This window comes from Chrysochloris asiatica, unplaced genomic scaffold, assembly GCF_000296735.1.
Source record: "Chrysochloris asiatica unplaced genomic scaffold, ChrAsi1.0 scaffold00049, whole genome shotgun sequence".
Lineage (NCBI taxonomy): Eukaryota > Metazoa > Chordata > Mammalia > Afrosoricida > Chrysochloridae > Chrysochloris > Chrysochloris asiatica.
The window spans coordinates 15,851,983-15,871,430 of NW_006408567.1; the positions used below are offsets into that span (position 1 = coordinate 15,851,983).

Sequence of the window (19,448 nt, forward strand, 5' to 3'; positions counted from 1 at the left end):
GTGGCAGCATCAATGGGATCAAATGTAGCAAGGATTGTGTGGTTGGTCCAGGATCGGTCAGTGTTTCGTTCTGTAGTGCATATGATCGCTATGACTTGGTACCACCTCGATGGCACCTAACAACAACAACAAACACAAAACCAACAGCCAACATTATTCTCAATGGAGAGAAACTGAAAGCATTCCCTTTGTGAACAGGAACCCAATAAGTATGTTCTTTATCACCACTCCTACTCAATATTGTGTTAGAAGATTTAGCCAGAGCTATAAGACAATAAAGGGAAATTAAAGGCATTCAAATTGGCAAAGTAGAAGTAAAACTCGCTCCATTTGCAGGTTATATGATTCTATACATATAAAGGAAGGAGCTCTGGTAGCGTAGTGGTTATGAATCTGGCTGCTAACCTCAAAGTCGCAGTTCAAAACAACCAGCTGTTCTGCAGGAGAAAGATGAGGTTTTCTGTTGCTGTAAAGATTTACAGCCTAGGAAACCCTGTGCAGGGTTACTATGAGTCAGAATTGACTCCATGGTACTTAACAACAACAACATACATATAAAGGAGTCCTGTGTGGCGCTGTTGGATAATGCACTGGGCTGCAAAGTCAGTTTGAACTGCAAGGTTGGTGGTTCAAGCTCACCAACCGCTCTTCAGAAACCCTATACAGGGTCGCTATGGGTTGGAACTGACTTGACAGCACTTAACAGCAACAACATACACAGAAAATCTCAAAGACTTAAGAAGAAAATTATTGGAACTCTTGGAAAGATTCAGCAAAGTGGCAGGGTACAAGATCAATTTATAAAAATCAGTTGGATTCCTCTATACTAACAAAGACAGTTCTGAAAAAGAAACCTGGAAAATAATACCATTTTAATAACTACCCAAAAGATGAAATACTTGGGAATAAATCTAACTAGAGAAACAAAAACCAGTCAATGAAAACCTTTTGAATGGTAATAATTCTGTCTGCAACTGATGGTGGAATGCTCCAGGAACAGACAGCACTTTATTGTATTGTGCGTGGGGTCTCCATGATGGGGGTCAGCTGGATGGAGCTAGCAGCAACAAAAATGAGGGGAAACAGGGGATCAGTGATGGCTGCAAGCTTTGTTAACAACCTACACAGAACTCAAGAACTTTCTATATAAAACCTGAAAGGAGGTTCCCCAAAGGTGCTACAAGGGGCAGTGGTCAAGGTCACAGGTCTGTGATGAGGGGACACTTTGGTCTCTTTCTCTTTCCCTGGCTTTGTTTTCATAGTGTCTTTTCTATCACTGTGGATGCTGGTGACACAGTGGTTAAGCACTTGACAGCTAACTGCAAAGTGGGCAGTTGGAACCCTCCAACCACTCTGTGGGAGAAAGATGTGGCAATCTGCTCCTGTAAATACTATAGCCTTGGAAATCCTATGGGGCAGTTCTACTCTGTCCTATTGGATCACTATGAGGAGGTGACTTGAGATGAATGGGCTTTTCTGGGGGAAGGTTTTGTGATGAGTAACTAATTTCTCAATTCGTTATTTTGTCATAGGATATACATTTCTGTGTGGTACTCTATACAGACAAATGGATAGCTAGATTGATGTAGATGTGTGTGGGCAGCACAAACCATTTGACAGCTAGTTGCAGGCTTTTGAAGATACTTGAATAACTTCTCATTCACTCCCTTTCCTGGCTGGTGTACCAGGCTCCCCTTGCCCTGGTAGAACAAACCTCACACAACAGAGATTGCAGACTGTTAATGACACAATTGCAATAAAAATACACAGACTCCTTAGCTGTAGTCCTGTGATCCATTTGCAACCCCTGTGACTGAGCAGCCCAAGGGGCCCTCATTACAATCTGCTTCCTGCGGAACCCAACCCACAGAGTCTGGTCTACTTGCCCCAAACAACCCTGTTGGCTGAGTAGGAAGCCAGCCTCCCCCAAACTCACTCACCCCTTCTGGGCAGCTTCACACCAGCTCATGTCTGCTCATGGGTCTGTGGCAGGACCCTGTTACTCCACCAATGCAGGCCCTCAGGCTCTCCTTGATCAGGACCCCATGGACCAACAGGCCAGAGCAGCCCCTGGAGTGCCAGGGACTCACTCCCACGGTGGCCATGGGTGCTCCCAGCATGGCATGAATAATTGACACACTGGAGTGGAATTACAGCTTTGGGTCCCAGCTCCTCCCACAGCACACACTGACCCAGCCCTGGGGATCACTGCCCTCCTCAGAACTGGCCTTAGTGCCAACAGGCAAAAACATAGTGCCTTCCAACTAAGAACATATCTGCATACCCAATTTCAAGTTCAAGTGCATATGCATAAAACTGAGGAATTAGCACAACCTGACAATGTCCCCATCCTTCGTAAATATGTGGCTAGGCCAAAAATAAACTGACATGCATAAAAACACTTGAAAAGTCTGGAGTATTATACAACATAAGGAGAAATGAGCAGTCAGGCCATAGAAAGACATTGTTAAGTGCTGTCATTTCAATTCTGACTCATAGAGACCCTGTATAGGGTTTTTGAGGAATGGCTGATAGGTTTCAACCACCAACCTTGTGTTTCAAATAGACCTTGTGGTCCAGTGCTTATCCTACAGCACCACACAAGGATTCAAAGAAAGACCTAGAACAACCGTAAGTACATACTGGTGAGTGAAAGAACCCAGTCTGAAAAAAAGCAGTATACTGTATGGCATTGTGGAAAAGACAAAGCTATAGGAAAAGTGACAAGATCAGTGTCTGCCAGGGGTGCAGGGGAGGTAAGAGGAATGAATAGATGGAGCACAGAGCACATTTAGAGCAATGCAACTATTTTTTAAGATGCTGTCATGGTGAATATAAGACATTATGCATTTTTCAAAACCCATAGAGTTGTACAACACAGACTGCAGCCTCATGTAAACCATGGACTTTAGATGATATTGTTGTTGTTATTGTTAAGTGCTGTCGAGTTGGTTCTGACTCATAAAGATCCCATATGGCATTTCTGAGAAGTGGTTGGTGAGTTTGAACTGCCGACCTTGCTGTTCAAACCGATCTCATGGTTGAGTACTTATCCTACAGTACCAAACCAGGAGTCCTAGTTAATACACTGTATCAATATTAGTTCACCATCTGTAACATATACACTAGGAAGAAAAGAAATAGTGCCCCTTGGAGAAAGGTACATGGGAACTCTAAACTTTGTCCATATTTTTTCTGTCAAACTAAAACTAAATGAATGTGAAAACTAAAAAATAGTCTCAAAAATAAAGTCTATTAAAACTTCACCACCACTCATCTGTCAGTTTGTTGTACTGTAGTGGCTTGTGTGTTGCTATGATGCTGGAAGCTTTGCCACCCGTACTTAAAATACCAGGAGGGTCCCCTATGGTGCACAGGTTTCAGCTGAGATTCCAGACTAAGACAGACTAGGAAGAAGGAGAGGTAGGCTAACTAACTACTGTTGAATGTTTAGCCACAGATAACACTATCTAACAGTGCTAGATAGCTAGATAGCTCCTGAATATTGACTATTGAATATAATGAATGTTGTTGTTGTTGTTGTTAAGTACCATGGAGTAAGTTCCGACTCATAGTGATCCATGCACAGGGTTTCCCAGGCTGTAAATCCTTATGGGAGCAGAACGTCTCATCTTTCTCCTGCAGAACTGCTGGTAGTTTTGAACTGCTGACCTTGAGGTTGGTAGCCTGACTCGTAACCACTATGTTACCAGAGCTCCTTGAACATAATGAATAACATCAGAATATTAGCACTCAACCTCAAGTCAGTTTGGACTGCAAAGTCAGGGCTTCAAACTCAACAGTGGCTCCTTGCAAATCCTATACAGGGCCTCTATGAATTGGATTTGACACCACAGCACTTAACAACAACAACAACAATTGTCAAGTATAGTGTCAGAAGATGAGCCCCTCAGGTTGGAAGGCTCTCAAAATATGAGTTGGGGAAGAGCTATTTCCTCAAAGTAGAGTTGACTGTGATGGTGCGAATGGAGTCAAGGTGTCTGAGCTTCATTGGCTGATGGGGCACAACTCAAATGAGGAGAAACAGCTGTAAACATCCATTGACAATTAGAACATGGAATGTATGAAATGTGCATCTAGGAAAATTGGAAGCTGTCAAAATGAAATGGAAAGCATAAAGATTGGCATCCTAGACATTAGTGAGCTAAAATGGACGGGTCTTGGCCACTGTGAATCTGATCGTCACATGGTTTACTATTCCAGGAATGACAAATTGAAGAAGAATGGCATTGCATTCATTATCAAAAGGAACATTTCAAGCTCTATCTTGATGTATAATGCTGTCTGTGATAGGATAATATCTATACACCTATAAGGAAGAACAGTTAATACTACTATCATTCAAATTTATGTTCCAACCACTAAAGTCATGATGATGAAATTAAAGAATTCTACCAACTTCTTTTGTTGTTGTTGTTAGGTGCCATCGAATCAGTACCAACTCCTAGCGACCCTATGCACAGCAGAACGAAACAATGTCCGATCCTGGGCCAGCCTCATTACTGTTGCCACGCTTGAGTCCATTGATGCTGACACTTTGCCAATCCATCTCGTTGAGGGTCTTCCTCTTTTTCTCTGACCCTCCATCTTACCAAACATGATATCCTTCCCCAGCGACCAACTTCTTTAGTCTGAAATTAATCAAACATGCAGTCACGATGCATTGATAATTACTGGTGACTCAAATGTAACAAAGTAAAAGAGCCAGTAGTTGGAAAATGTGGCCTTGGTGATAAAAATAATGCGGGAGATCGCATGATAGAATTTTGCAAGACCAATGACTTCTTCATTGCAAATACTACCTTTTTCAACAACATAAAACATGACTATACACATGGACCTCACCAGATGGAATTCACAGAAATCAAATTGACTACATCTGTGGAAAGAGATATTATCAGCCAAAACAAGGCCAGGGACAGACTGTGAAACAGACCATTAATTGCTTATATACAAGTTCAGGCTGAAGCTGAAGAAAATGAAAACAAGTCCATGAGAGCCAAAATATGACCTTGAATATATCCCACCTGAATTTAGAGATCATCCGAAGAACAGATTTGATGCATTAGCCACAAAAGACCGAAGACCAGAAGAGTTGTGGGATGACATCAAGAAAATCATACAGAAAGAAAGCAAAAGTTCACTAGGAGGTCAAGAAAGAAGGAAAAGACCAAAATGGAGGTCAGAAGAGACTCTGAAACTTGTCCTCCAGCATTGAGATGCTAAAGCAAATGGAAGAAAGGAGGAGGCACAAGAGCTGAACAGAAAATTTCAAAGGTCAGCTCAAGAAGACAAAGTCAAATATTAAAACAAAATGTGTGAAGACCTGCAGTTAGAAAATCAAAAGGGAAGAAGAACGCACTCAGCATTTCTCAAGCTGAAAGAACTGAAGAAAAAATTTAAGCCTCAACTTGAAATAGTGAAGGATTCTATGGGCAAAATATTCTCACTTCCGCTTCAGACTAGTGGTCTCTGAGGTGGTATATGTGTGGCAATAACATGTACACCCCACTTCTCACCATTGTGCCTGCAGCCCAGAAGGCCTCTTCTGTGGTTATTTTCCTTCATGGGTTGGGAGATACAGAGGATGGATGGGCAGATGCCTTTGCAGGTATCAGAAGTTCACACATTAAATATATCTGCCCGCATGCACCAGTTATGTCTGTTACATTAAATATGAACATGAGTATGCCTTCTTGGCTTGATATTATTGGACTTTGACCAGATTCAAGGAGGATGCAAGTGGAATCAAAGAAGCAGCAGAAAGCACCAAAGCATTGATAGATCAAGAGGTGAAGAGTGGAATTCCTTCTAACAGAATTATTTTGGGAGGATTTTCTCAGAGAGGAAAACCTTTATATATTTACAACACAACAAGAACTAGTGGGACTCATTGGGCTCAATTGCTGGATTCCATGTCATTTCCACAGGGTCCTATCAATGGAGTTTATAGAGATATTTCTATTCTCCAGTGCCATGGAGATTGTGACCCTTTAGTTCTCCTACCGTTTGGTTGTTGCTGTTGTTAGGTGCCATCAAGTCAATACCAACCCATAGCGACCTTATGCACAACAGAACGAAACACTGCCCGATCCTGGGCCAACCTCACTACTGTTGCCACGCTTGAGTCCATCGATGCTGCCACTTGGCCAATCCATATCGTTGGGGGTCTTCCTCTTTTTCTCTGACCCTCCATCTTACCAAGCATGGTATCCTTCTCCAACAACTGTTACCTCCTGACAATATGTCCAAAGCATGAGAGATGAAATTTGGCCATCTTGGCCTCCAAGGAGCACTCTGGCTGCAATTCTTCCAACACAAATCTGTTGGTTCTTTTGGCAGTCCATGGCACTTTTAGTATTCTCCTCCAACACCACAACTCAAAGGCATCAATTCTTCTATGGTCTTCCTTATTTACTGTCCAGCTTTCACATCCATATGAGGTTATTAAAAATACCATGGCTTGGGTCAGGTGCACCTTAGACCTCAAACTGACATCTTTGCTCTTCAACACTTTTAAAAGGTCTTGTGCAGCAGATTTGCCTAATGCAATATGTTGTTTGATTTCTTTACTGCTGCTTCTGTGAGTGTTGATAGTTGTGTGAGTGTTGATAGTTGATCCAAGAAGACTGAAGTCCTTGACAACTTCAATCTTTTCTCCATTGATAATGTTGTTTATTGGTCCAGTGGTGAGGTTTTGTTTTCTTTACATTGAGATGTAATCCATACTGAAGGCTGTCCTCTTTGATCTTCATCAGTAAATGTTTTAAGTCCTCTTCACTTTCAGCAAGCAAGGCGGTATCATCTGCATATCACAGGTTGTTAATGAGTCTTCCTTCTAATCCTGACACCACGTTTTTTTTCATAGAACCCAGCTTCTCAGATTATTAGCTCAGCATACAGTTTGAATACGTATGGTGAAAGAATACAACCTTGTGGCACACCTTTTAAAATTTTAAACCATTCAGTGTTCCCATGTTCTATTCAAACAACTGCTTCTTGGTCCAGGTACAGATTTCTCATGAACACAATTAAGTGTTCCGGAATACTCATACTTCTCAATGTTTGTCCATAGTGTGTCATGATCTACACAATCTAAAACCTTTGGATAGTCAATAAAGCACAGGCAAACATCCTTCTGGTATTCTCTGCTTTCAGCCAAGATCCATCAGACATCAGTAATGATATCCCTCGTTCTGTGGCCTCTTCTGAATCTGGCTTGAACCTCTGGAAGTTCTCTGTCAATGTATGATCCTTGCTGTTTCTGTATTATCTTTAGCAAAAGTTTATTCGCATGGGATATCAAAGAGATTGTCCAATGATTTCTGCATTCCATTGGGTCACCTTTCTTTGGAATGGGCACAAATACGGATCTCTTCCAATCAGTCGGCCAGATAGTTGTCTTCAAAATTTCTTGGCAGAGATAAGTGAGTGCCTCCTGTGCCACCTCACTTTCTATTTTTATTCCATCGATTCCTGGTGCCTTGTTCTTTGCCAATTCCTTCAGTGCACCTTGTACTTCCTCCTTCAGTATCATTGGCTATTGATCATATGCTACCTCTTGAAACAGTTGAACATTAACATTTCCTTTTGGTACAGTGTGGAAAGGCTAAAAACAGTAAGTCCAGTCAATGTAAACTTCAAGACCTATGAAGGCATGATGCATAGTTTGTGTAAACAGGAAATGATGGATATCAAGCAGTTCTTTGATAAGCTCCTACCTCCAGTAGACTGATGCCACTAAGAAGCCTTGTGTGGAACTAGACCAACAGCATACAGAGTAGAAACTGTTCACATGCCTGCCCAATTCTGAAACGTCTCATGTTTGCAGAGTTAAAATGGTTTACAAAAACTTGGCAATGACAGACTAAATAATGTTTCTTCGTGAGAAACTTATAATCTTTGAAGTTTTTAGATAAGTGTTTGTATGTTGTGATTCAGAATATGAAAGTATTAAAATGGGTTAGGGACCAAGCATCTTTTTCTTAAATGTAGTTCAGTAAAATAATTAATACTGGACCTAGATTTTTATTGCATTATTTGAAATTTATTAGTATTCTTACTCAAAAGGTGTTCATATATGAATGAACAGTTATAAATGATTTTTGCATGTGGTTTCTTAGACTATGGATGTATTTCAAAATTGCTTAGTCATCATACAATGTTTCTATTTTTATATATGTATACACAATGATTGTAATGCAAAATAAGAATGTGATGGTATTGCATTATTTCTAATAGTAGAACAATGCTTGTATGGGCCAATGAAAGAGTGATACTGTTCTTCTCAATTATTGACCCATTTATTTTGGGGAACAGGCTTTGTTCTTTTTTTCTGATATATTTTGTTTACTATTTTTCATCATCGTCAGAAAATAAATGTGTTCTTCCTTTATGACAGACCACATATTGCTTCTCTGCCATAGACATCTCCCATAATTTGACATTCTAAATCACAGACATCTGCCATAATTTGACATTCTAAATCACAGAATATATTAAATGCATTTATACTATGCATAAAGAAATGAGGCACCACTTAAAACCTCTGCAGTACTTATTTCTGAAACTGTACCTTAGTCCAAATTTAGACCTATTTAGTCATTAGAATTCTCAATCCAGGTAGCAGGAATAATTCTGTGGATTTTGTTTTTGTAACCATGTAGAAGAAGAATTAGGTTATATTCTATTAAATGTTGTAAAATATTTAGGATTTCTATCTTAGATGATTTGGTCTCAAATGGGTCTTGTAGTCTAGAGTTTACTTACTTTGTAGATATGTTTGAAACCAATTAGCAATTTTTAAGAAAAATGTACTTTATTTCTATCTTCCAATGAACTATGTGATACTTTTACTTTAGTCAAAAATTTCGTATAACTTATAAAAGATTATTTGAAAACAAATTTAATGGACAATTAAGGCTATTTAAAACCCTATAATATGGTGTAGTTATTAGGCAGTTTAATATATAGCAGAAATGTATGCTTGCTATTCCTGAACTATGGTTACATTTTCTGCTGTATTCCAATTGATCACAACAGTACTTGAAATGCATCTTTATAAATGGGTACTAATGGATAATGGAAATAATTCAGTAATATACTATGTAGAAAGTTAATAATGAAGCCAATTTGGATGACAAGGCTGGTGGTTCAAACTCACCAGCTGCTCTTCAGAAACTCTTTAGAAAAAGTCGCTCTACATGGGGTTGCTATTAGGCAGAGCTAACTCAATGGCACTTAACAACAACATGTTTATATCTGGATTTTGAAATGACATACAATCATTTATGAAGTAATTTTCCTTTACTCTGAAGAATATACGCCCTAGTTTTAGTTATACAAATTAGCAAAATCTTTATGGTTAATGCTTTATTCAGTTGAAATATTGTGCTATAATATGGGAAAATGTAAATCTTTTTCATGATTTCTATCAATGTGAAATAAAATTTAATTCTGATACTTAGTAGAAAAGTAGATGGAGGGAATATACAGAATCTCTGTATCAAAATGAAATATTCAATGTTCAACCTTTTCAAGAGGTAGCATATGAACTAGAGCCAATGGTGCTGAAGGAAGATGTACAAGGTGCACTGAAGGAACTGGCCAAGAACAAGGCTCTGGGAATCGATGGACTACAAATAGAAATCCTACAGCAAACTGATACAGTACTAGAGACACTCATTCATCTATGCCAAGAAATTTGGAAGACTACCCGGCCAACTGATTGGAAGATAAACATATTTGTGCCAATTCCAAAGAAAGGTGACCAACGAAATGAGGAAATCATCAGAAAATATCATTAACATCACATACAAGTAAAATTTTGGTGAAGATAAAAAAAAAAAAAAATGGCTGCAACAGTACACTGACAGGGAACTGTTAGAATTTCAAGCAAGATTCAGACAAGGATATGGAATGAGGGATATCGTTGTTGATGTCAGATGGATTTTGGCTGAAAGCAGAAAACACCAGAAAGATGTTTACCTGTGTTTTATTGACTATGCAAAGGCTTTCAACTATGTGGATCATGACAAGCTATGGACAACATTGCGTGTAATGGGTATTCCAGAACACTTCATTGTGCCCATAAGGATCCTGTACCTAGACCAGGAGGCAGTTGTTTGAACAGAACAAAGGTTTTATAATCAGGACAGATGTGCACCAGGGTTGTATTCTTTCACCATACTTAGTCAATTGGCATGATGTGCAAATAATCTGAGAAGCTGGATTATGTGAAGAAGAATGTGACATCAGGATTGGAGAAAGACTGATTAACAACAGGAGATATGCAGATGATACAACCTTCCTTGCTGGAAGCAAACAGGACTTAAAATACTTACTGGTGAAGATCAAAGCCTTAAATATGTGTTGCACCACAGAGTAAAGAAAATAAAGATCCTTACCATTAGACCAATAAATAACATCATGATAAATGGAGACTGAAGTTGTTAAAGCTTCATTTTGCTTGGATCCACTATTAACACTTCTGGAAGTAGTAGTCAAGAAATCAAAGGCAAATCTGCTGCACAAGACCTTTTTAAAGTGTTCAAGAGCAAAGATGTCAGTTTGAGGACTAAAATGTGCCTGACCCAAGCCATGGTGTTTTTAATAGCCTCATATGCATTTGAAAATGGGACAATGAATAAAGAAGACCACAGAAGAATTGATGCCATTGAGTTATGGAATTGGAGAAAATATTGAAAGTACCATGGACTGCCAGAAGAAAACCAATTCTGTGTTGAAAGAAGTACAACCAGAATGCTCCTTAGAAGCCAGGATGACTAAACTCTGTGTTTCATACTTCAGACGCAGGGACCTTGTCAGGAGGGACCCTTCCCTGGAGGACATTGTGCAGGGTAGAGTGGGGTGTCAGCAAAAAAGAGGAAGACCCCCAATGAGATAGATTCACACAGTGTTAGCAGCAGTGAGCTTGAGCATAGCAAGGATTATGAACATGGTGCAAGACCAGGCAGTGTTTTGTTCTGTTGTCCATAGAGTCACTATGAGTCAGAACCGACTAAATGGCACGGCACCCAAAAACAACAAAACAATTTAGTTTCAAAAAAGGAAGGCAAAGGGGGTTTTCTCCTTGTTACTGCCTACATTTCTTGTTGGTCTAAAGCTGTTTGATGAGAGTACATGATTACAGGAACTATTTACGAGGGAGGTGTGGAAGCTGAGTCGTACAACAGTCCTCAAGCCGTGTGTTGCCTGGGTCTCATGTTGTCAATCCTGCCGGCCAGGCTGCGCTGCACCTTCTCTGGCTGGGATGCTAGTGGCTGGGTTTCGATTTGGTGATCCAGCAGGTGACACCGGAGAACTCAGGAGTCACACTAGCTCCTGGCTCTTGCCAGCCCAGGTTTCCATTACACGGTGCTGGCTGCCAGCCGGGTAGGAGGTACCCTCCAAGAACCAGTGAGAGAGAGGTAGCATCACACTACTACAATATTAATCCCTTTTCTCTGGCTAACCAGTGATATTTGTTGGCTAAGGGGGCAGCCAAGGCCTTTAGTGTTCAGATCTCATCCACAGAACTAGTCTGGCTGAATCCTGGAATTCTTGCTCATCCACCAAGGCTAGAACAAGGTTCTTCAAGGCTCAGAATTCAGGCCAGACCCCACAATCTGACTGCTTCCATAGAAGGGTCAGGAAGGACTAGAGTTTGATTTCAGGAAGGAGCAACACATTTGAGACTGAGGGAATTTGGACTTTCTTGTCCATGAATCAGGAGTCCCTGGGTGGTGCAACCCATGAAGGGGCTCCTCTGCTAAGTAAAAGATTGGAGGTGCAAGCCCACCTAGTGGAGCATTGGAAGAAAGGTTTGGTGATCTACTTCTGAAAAAACCATTTAAAACTCTGTGGTGCACAGTTCTACTCTGACACATGTGGGGTTGCCACGAGTCATTGTTGACTTGACAGCAACTATTTTGTTGTTGTTGTTGGTTAGGATGCATTAACCATGAGCAACCTTTCCCTAGGGTTCACTCTTAACCACCCAATGGGCTTGAATAAAAGCTCTCCCTGCTTTCTTCAAATACACCATGGACTTTGGAATGAACTCTTAACTCCTCCTTCCTGCTGACCCAAGTGCAAATCAGCTTTGGATGGGGTTGGGCAGTTTGGAGAGACAGGCAGCAATCACGCTGAAATATGATGACAGGGGCAGGACCGCAAGGACATCACGGAAGTAAGCCATGTGCAGGGAGCAGCCATGTGAAAACAATTAGGACAATAAATTTACTAATTGTGGGAAGTAACTTAATAACAAAACCAGTGTTCTCTGCTATTAATCCTAGCTACTGAGGCGGGTGCCAATTGCATTTTCCTTGCTGGAGGAATTGTAAATATCAGGCCAGTGCTTTTGTGTTCAGGGAGATGGAGGAAAAAAAGAGCTTGCTTGGCTTTTAATAATTGAAAAATGAAGGACTCCCAGCCTCAGTGCAGGGAATACTGTGGGCTTTGAGGTTGTTCTTAGACATATGGAGAGAAAGAGAAAGTAGGGAATCATTGTTTGTCTTTCACCTGCTACATCTGACTGGCTATTGATTTTTTTTTTTTTTTGGCTATTGATTTTTGCAAGAAATTCTCTGTTGCTCTACTCCCCTCCCCTTTATGGAGTTGAGGTAAAACTCATCAAACATACAATAAGCTATTTGAAAGTGTGTATGAGAGTGGCATCTACTACGTTTACATTGTGGTGTGGTCTTCACCTCTGTTTAATACCAAAGCATTATCATTACCCTGAAAGGAACCCTTCTATATGGAGTACACCTGAATGTGAAGGAAATGGAACTCCTCACCACTGGACTGTTAAACAGCGTCACGATAAAGGAGAAAACATGAAATTGTCAATGGTTTCACTCTGCTTGGATCCACAATATCCATGGAAGCAGCAGTCAAGAAATGAAACAACCTATTTATTGGGCAAGTCTGATGCAAAAGAGCTCTTTAAAGTTTTCAAAAGCAAAATTGTCACTTTGGTGATTAAGGTGTGTCTGACCCAAGCCATAATTTTTTTCCTTTGCCTCATATACAAGCAAAGGCTGTTGGGGCTGTTGTTGTTAAGTGCCATTGAGTCAGTTCCGACTCATAGAGACCCTGTGTATGGTTTTTGAGGAGCAGCTGGTGAGGTTGAACTGCTGATCTTGCTATTCAAACCGACCTTGTGATCGAGTGCTTCTCCTACAGTTAAAAAGGAAGACAGAAGAAAAATTGATGCTCCAAATTGTGGTGTTGGTGAAGAATATTGGATATGCCATGGACTATCTGAAGAATGAACAAATCAGTCTTGGAGGAAGTACAGCCAGAATGCTCCTTAAAAATGAGGAACACTTCATCAGGAGGAAAACGATAGCATGCTTACATTGAAGGATCAAAGAAAATGAGGGATGAGTTGACACCATATCTCCAACAATAAACTCCAACAAAAGACCAGTCCTGAAGATGACATAGGACTGGGCTATGTTTTGGCTGTTAGAAAGAACTCTGACAGTGTAGAGGATTAAGCATTGACCTGCTAACCACAAAGTCAGTGGTTCAAACCCACCAGCCACTCCTTGTGAGAAAGATGAGGCTGTGTGTGATCCCATAAATTTTTACAGTCTCAGAAACCAAAGGGACAATTCTAATTTGTTCTAAAAGGTGGCTCTGATGCTGGACTGACTGGATGGCAGTGAAAATGGGAGACCATAAGTTAGAGTCAACTCGACAGCAACACAAAGAAATCCCATACCCATTGAAAAATTGTTGCCCACTCTGCCACCCTCTAATGCTTGGCAACCACCAATCTGCTTTCTATCTCAATATTTGCCTATTCCGAAGATTTTAAGTAACATAAATTACATGGTATGGTGCCTGTTGCGTCTCCTTTCTTTCACTCAGCATGATGTTTTTAAGGCTCATCCATGTCACAGCTTGGCCTTTATCTGTGTTTCATCCTTTATGACTGAGTCTTGGTGTGGCGCTGTGGGTTAATGTGCCAGACTGCAAAGTCATTTGAACTGCAAGTTTAGTGGTTCAAGCTCACCAGCTGCTCCTCAGAAACCCTATACAGGGTTGCTATGGGTCGGAATTGACTTGACAACACTTAACAACAACAACAACAACACTCCGTTATCTGATTATATCACATTTTGTTTATTCATGGATGGATACTTGGGTTGTTTCCACCTTTTGGTTATTGTGAGCCATGCTGTTATGAATATTCATGTATCTCCATTGCCTTTAGTACTTGCATTGACATCAGATCAATTCGAGGTACTCAGATTTTGGAGGCTTAAGAATTGATCTTTAACAAGTAGAGATTCAAATACAGTATGTTTTGAGAGTCTTAAGAGTTTTAAGGTTGAGTGTGTAGGAATGAGATAATAAGTATACACAAGGATCCCAGTCTTGGGTTGCATAAAGAGTCCCAAGTCTCTGGGTTTTCAAGTCTTTCTGGGTGCTGCTTGTTGTATAGATGGTTCTTCATCAGAAATTAGGTATCGCACCAAGGGGGTACTGGTTGGGAGTTTTCTTCTAAGGAGTCGGTTGATTACAACAAGGTATTGGGAGTAAATACAGTATTTTTGGAGCTACGGAGTCTCTTTTCTCTCCAGAACACCAGAGACATCTGTCAGATTGTCCCTATCAATAACTCACTGGACTGTGAAGGACGATTGTCATATAATTGGAATCATACTGTGTGTACCTATTTTGGACTGGCTCTTTCACTTAGCAATATGTACTTAAGATTCCTTCACATCCTGTTGTAGTTTGACAGTGCATTTCTTTTTATGGAAGAATAATATTCCTGGTGTGGCACTGTAGGATAACCACTGGACTGTTAACTACAAGGTCAATTGTTCAAACCCATCAGCTGCTCCTTGGAAACACTATATAAGGTCGCTATGAGTCATAACCAACTCCACAGCACTTATAACAAGAACAACATTCCATTGTATGATTGTACCTCAGTTTCTTTATCTATTTTATCTGTTGAAGGACATCTTGGTTGCTTTCAATTTGGGGGCAGTTATTAAGAAAGCTTTATTCATACAGTGGAATATTTTTTATGCACGTTATTTATGTGCAACATGCATTTTCAATTTATTTGGGTAGCATTTACCTTTTTAGTATTAGACATTTCAAACATACACAGGGATATCAAGAGTCATATAACAAACTTCTGAGGTGTTCATCAGTAAATTTCAATAATTTTCAGCTCATAGCTAATCTTTTAACACTTATTTTTAGTCTTTTTCGAGCTTTCAATGTTTGGAAGTCCCCCAATCCTTTTTCTAATGAGATGGAGAGCACATTATGAATAACCATCACAAGTCAGCATTTCTCATCCAGAGGTGTTTTTGCCTCCCAGGGACATTTGACAATATCTGGAGGCATTCTGATTGTCTTAACTGGAGGTAGTAGAGATATTTGTCACTGGCATCTAGTGGGTAGAGGTCCGGAGTGCTGCTCAATATTCCAAAATGCACAGGAGAGCATGGCACTAAATAATTATTTGGAAGTATTGCTGAGGTTCTGGTGTGGCTCTGTAGGATAATGCACTGGCCTGCAAGGTTAGTTTGAACCTCAAGGTCGGTGGCTCAAGCCCACCAGCCAGCAACTCCCTGAAAAACCCTAAACAGGGTCACTATGAGTCGGAACCAACTTGCTGGCACTTAACAACAGTGCTGAGGTTGTGAAACCTTGTTCTAAATAAAAATGAGTATTTTTCAAATTAAAATATACAATTGAGTTGAAAGAAAGAAAAACTGCAGTTTCAAGTTGAAAAAAAATTTTAAATTTCAGTTTGGGTGGTTCAAAGGTCACTCATGGTACCAGAATCCCCGTGAGAAACTGATGAATGGTAGTTGTCTCTGGTGAGAGGAACTGGGTAACTGGAGGGAGGACAGAGTGGATAAAGACTAATTTTACTATGTGCCCTATTGTGTCAATTCTATTTTATAACGCATGCAAGTCTTACATACTTAATACATTTGAATAACATGGAATTCATGAATATTTTCAAAGGCTCAGGAAACACAAAGGTATTATTTTTAAAAAACCTGCTTTTTAAATAATTGTTTGAGGAGACCAAGAGGACTTTCTGAAAGGGCTCTTCAGAGCATTGTGTGCCTGCCTATCAGGCATGACTGTGGCTCGGCAGAACTGGGGCTATTACCGGAATCAGAAACATGTGGACAGGGTGGCAGGCTGGTTCTCGAATGATGGATCAATTGTGGGAGAGGAAAGCTAAATGAGATGGCCCACATTACAAGCCTCTGACACTAATGAGCCCTCAGCTCAAGGCCAGGTAGGACCAGGCAGAGTGGGAGCGACCCTACTGCAGTACACCGGCAGCCCTGCAGAGGGCCCCACTCCCTGGTCTTCAGAGGAGGCCAACTGTGAGTTATAAATGGCTGTGGAAGGGAGACCAGGCTTTTAGGTCTCTTCAACAGACCATTTGGAGAACTCTGGCAAACACAGCTTTTGAATCCTCACCCGACAGGGTCATCCTCTACTTTTAAGACTCCCACTGCTTTTGGGAGGAGTGCCAATCAATGCATCCTCTCTGACTGAGCTCCTAGGTTCTGCAGGCCTTAGTCCTCCTCACACCTGTATCATCATTTTCCTTGCCCCGTTAACTCCAGTTCCCTGGGCCTTTTCTCAGTCTTTCATATTTTCACTTTGGGTGCTGCAAACTGCTAATGTGCTCTGTTTCTAACCAAAAGTTTAGAGGTTTAAGTCTTTCTAGAAGTGCCTCAGGAAAAAGGTGTGGCAATCTTTTTCTGAAAAATCAGCCATTGAAACCCCCATAGAACACAGTTCTACTCTGATGCACGTGGGTTTGCTATGACTCACAATCGATGCCATGGCAAATGGTTCATATTTGCTATGCTTCCCCCACCATGGGGCCTCTGCTGCTTCTGCTCACAACATTCTTCCTTCCCAACTTTACCTGTCAAATGTCTAGTCATTGACATTTCCTCTAGGAAATATCCCTTTGTGATGATAGGCTAGCCCATACCTGGAGTCTCTCATCCTAGAGCTTGGTAGAAACAAATTGTAGTGTTTGGGCAGACATGTGATAAGAGTGCTCCCTAGTAGACTGTAATAAACTCCACAGAAGCAAGGCCTGAGACTGGTTTGTTTACTTGACTCTGGGAGCAGCTTTTGGCACCTATTAAACCCATTCAGGGACTCCCGGTATGGCGCTGTGGACTAATGGGTCAGACTGCAAAGTCGTTTGAACTGCAAGGTTGGTGGGTCAAGCTCACCAGCTGCTCATTGGAAACCCTATACAGGGTTGCTATGGGTCGGAATCGACTTGACAGCACTTAACAACAATAAACCCATTCAGGAATCCTGGTGTGGCGCTGTGGGCTAATGCATCAGACTGCAAAATTGGTGGTTCAAGCTCACCAGCTGCTCCTTGGAGCCCTGTACAGGGTTGCTATGGGTCATAATTGACTCAACGGAATTTAACAAACCCATTCAAACTGCCGTCAAGGTGATTTCAACTCATGGCAAACAACCCTATGTGTGCCAGAGTAGAGCTGTGTTCCACAGGGTTTTCAAAGGTAAATTTTTCAGAAGTAGATGTCCAGAGCTTTCTTCCAAGGCATCTCTGGGTAGACTCTAACCCCCAACCTTTGGTTAGCAGCTGGGTGTGTTAAGTGGCTACACTTTTGTATCACACGGTGACTTCAAACCAGGCACAATGCCTCGCTTATCAAGGTGCTCAATAAATCTCTATGAATGGGCTTCCCACTATATCTTGTGTCATTGTGTCCAGATACCTAATTTTTTGGTGTTTTTGTTTTACTTTTTAATTTTTCTTAGGTTTGTGTCAGTGTGAGTAGAAATGGTGACTGAAAGAAAGGGTTTCTTGCTTCAGGAAAGACTCTTATATTCTTTCAGCTGTTCACGAAACACACACACACACACACACACCTCAGCTACTGAGACCTCTTGTTGAAACCAAAAGTAGTAGAAGTGTAAGGAAATGCTGTAAAACGAGAAAGATGTATTTGGTGTTGAAAAGTGAATTGATGAGGAGAAGGAGCGTGTGGGCTCCCGGGTAAGATGAGATGCCGTGGTGTTGCAGAAACTCTGCCGAGCCCCAGACTGACTGGGCAGGTGTGTGGGCGCCCCAGGAGACCACCACCGAGGTCCCGAGGACAGTCTCCCTTCACTTACTCCTCCGAAACTTTCCCCCAGAGCTAGGGCAGGTGGGGGTCCCGCCAGCCACAAGGCTGAGCAGACAGAAGAGGAGTTGCTCCCAGAAAATCCAGTCAACTAGCTTTTAATCACATGGTGGTTGGGGCATTTATAACTAACAGTCACCTGTTCCTGTGTCTGGTAAGAGTACTAAAGTCAAGGATAGACTTGAATCAGAAAATAACTTGCTCTCTTCCTTCTGTTTTTCACTTGAGTACCTCTGTATTTCTTTCGGCTGCTATAGTAATCACAAATTTATTGTCTCACAGTTCTAGAGACTTGTTGTTGTTAGGTGCTATTGTGTCTGTTGTAATTCATAGCGACCCTATACCTAACAAGATGAAACACTGCCAAGTCCTGCGTCTGCGCCAGCTTCACCATCGTTGCTATATTTGACCCCATTGTAGCCACATGTCAATTCATCTCATTGAGTATTTTTCTGGTTTTTTTTTTTTTTTTTTTGCTGACCCTTTACTTCACTAAGCATGATGTCCTTTTTCAGAGCTTGGTTCCTCCTGATAACATGACCAAAGCATCTGAGATGAAGTTTCACCATCTTCACTTCTAAGGAGCATTCTGGTTATACATCTTCTAAGATAGATTTGTTTACTTTTCTGGTAGTCCATGTTACAGTCACTATCCTTCACCAACACCATAATTCAAAGGCATCAGTTCTTTGATTTTTCCTATTCATTGTCCAGTTTTCCCATGCAGACGTGTTTTGGGTCAGTCTCACATTAGTCCTCGAGGCAACACCTTCACTTTTGAACACTTTAAAGAGGTCTTTTGCAAGAGATTTGATGAATGCAGTATATTATTTGATTTATTGACTGTTGCTTCCATGAGCTTTGACTGTGGATCCAACTAGAATGAAATCCTTGACAATTTCAATATTTTCTCCATTTATCATGATGTCACTTTGAGTATTAAGGTGCACTTGACCCAAACTATGGTATTTTCAGTCACCTTATATGCATGTGAAAACTGGATAACGAATAAAGAAGATTGAAGAATTGATGCCTTTGATTTCTGATGTTGGGAAAGAATATTGAGTGGACTGTCAGAAGAATAAACAAATCTGTCTTGGAAGAAGTACAGCCAGAATGTTCCTTAGAAGCAAAAATGGTGACACTTTGTCTCATGTACTTTGGACACATTATCAGGAGGGACCAGTCGCTGGAGAAAGACATTTTGTTTGCTAAAGTAGAGGGGGGCAGTTCTTG

General features: G+C 40.9%; 1 pseudogene; it reads left to right on the top strand.

The window, feature by feature from the left end:
* Positions 1-5,505: 5,505 nt before the first annotated feature.
* LOC102839938 lies at positions 5,506-7,756 on the top strand (annotated as a pseudogene).
* Positions 7,757-19,448: the final 11,692 nt, after the last annotated feature.